Genomic DNA, 1,991 nt, shown 5'->3' with positions numbered 1-1,991 from the left:
ACCCGAGAGACAAGGCAGGTGGATCTCTGTGAGTTTGAGGTCAGCCTGGTCTACAATAGCTAGCTCTAGGTCAGGCTCCAAAACTTCAGAAAAAAATTCGAAGCACTAAAAATAAAAATTTAGTATTCTAAGTATATGTTCTACATTCTATTATTAATTAATTATATTTTGAAGCATAATTTAATCATGATCCAAAGTGGTGTGTAGAGGATGACCTTGAACTTCTGATCCTCCTGTCTCTCACACCACACTGAGAGGAGCACAGGATGCCCTGCCCTATCTGGTTTCCCTTGTGCTGGGTTTTGGACACAGTGTTTATTGCAGCTTATGTGAGTGTTCTACCGCCAAAGTATATATCCATCTCCAACTGTAGCAGTGTTAAAAAATACACATTTCAACCCCTAAAACACCTAGCATTTAATTTCTAGTTTAGTTACTGTGGGAATATGATGCAGACATGTATTTATATTAAAAGAAAGACACATAATTTCTGTCTAATAACTTCCTGTGAGAAGCTCACTGGTACTTTGCATGCCTTCTGAATTAACATGCAATGCCTCCCCCACCTTCTCCTTCCTTCTTTCTCCCCCTTCTCTTCTTCCTTTTCTTCCCCCTTTCCTTCTTCAATTCAGTATTAGGATCAAACCCTGAGCCTTTTGCATTCTAGGCAGCTGGTTGAACACCTAGGCCAACCTCCAGGCCCTTTGCCCCCACTTTTAATGTATTTCCCAGTTTCCATTCTTGCTGGCTCTGTTTGTTTCCATTCCCTTGCTTGAAATTGCTCTGTAGAACCGGTTGGCCATGCCCCCGTGATTCTTTGGCCTCAGCCTTCCTCGTAGCTGGTCAGAGGTGCTCACAGGACTCAGCCTAAGGCTTGGCTCCTCTCATCAATTCAGTGCTCACTCCTACTTCATAGCTGTTGACTCTGTTATTGTCCCTACGTGGAATTCTTCCTTAATCACAATTGCAGACAGCTTATTCTCAGAGCACCCTCTTCTAAATGCCCAACTCAGTCTCTTAAATATAAAAGTTCTATCACAGCTGGGCAGTGGTGGCACACACATTTAGTCCCACCACTCAGAAGACAGGGAGGCCAATCTCTGAAAGTGTAAAGACAGCCTGTTCTATAGAGTGAGCTCCAGGTTGGGGTATATTTCATTAACGATATCATTGGGCCCTCTCCCCTCTTCCTTGAGGGTGAGTAGTCATTGCAATCACATGCATGCACGTGGCCACTTGGTTTTTTGTAGAAAGAATCTCAGTTAATTTGAGTGAGGACTTCATTCAGAAAAAGGCGTTTTGACTGCAGAAAAAGATTTGCACTCGTCGTCTACACTATCCAGCTCCTTTCTATCATCTTTAGCAAGGAGTCTTGACTATCTAAGAGTGGCTCCCATGGTAGAGAGCAGAAAGTATTTTCTGTGGCAATGTAGGCCATACTCAAACTTCAAAATATAAACAGAAGAAAAATACAGCAAATACCAGCATAAAAATATACAAACAAGTCAGACTTTGGTTATATGCCTCTTATCTCAACAACTAGAGAGGCAGAGGCAGGTAGATCTCTGTGGTTTTAGGCTAGGCTGTTCTCCCTTCATGGTGAGTTTCAGGACAGTTACGACTATATAGGGAGACCCAGTCTTAAAAAACCCAACCCTACCAATCAGCGAATCAAACACTCTCTAACCTCCTAAAGCAAAAAATTCCCAGAGTATAATAACAATCAAAAGGAAATCCTATGGACTAGCAGGGGTGCAGAGGGCCTTCCTTAGTTGTTGTGTGTTCTGTCAACATGGACTGATGGCAAAGACACCATGGAACACCATGCTCAAAACAAAAACTTCTTAAATGTTACCACGTGACACCGTAAGGCAATTCTTCCATCATTTCTCCTTCTAGCCATCTCTGCTCATGTATCTGAACGAGGACCTAAGGTTTACAATCTCCTGAGCCCTAACCCCGGTCTCATGTGTTCTCTAACTGTGTTTTTG

The sequence above is a fragment of the Microtus ochrogaster genome, unplaced genomic scaffold (genome assembly GCF_000317375.1).
Source record: "Microtus ochrogaster isolate Prairie Vole_2 unplaced genomic scaffold, MicOch1.0 UNK12, whole genome shotgun sequence".
Taxonomy (NCBI): Eukaryota; Metazoa; Chordata; class Mammalia; order Rodentia; family Cricetidae; genus Microtus; species Microtus ochrogaster.
This window is presented reverse-complemented; position numbering follows the sequence as displayed.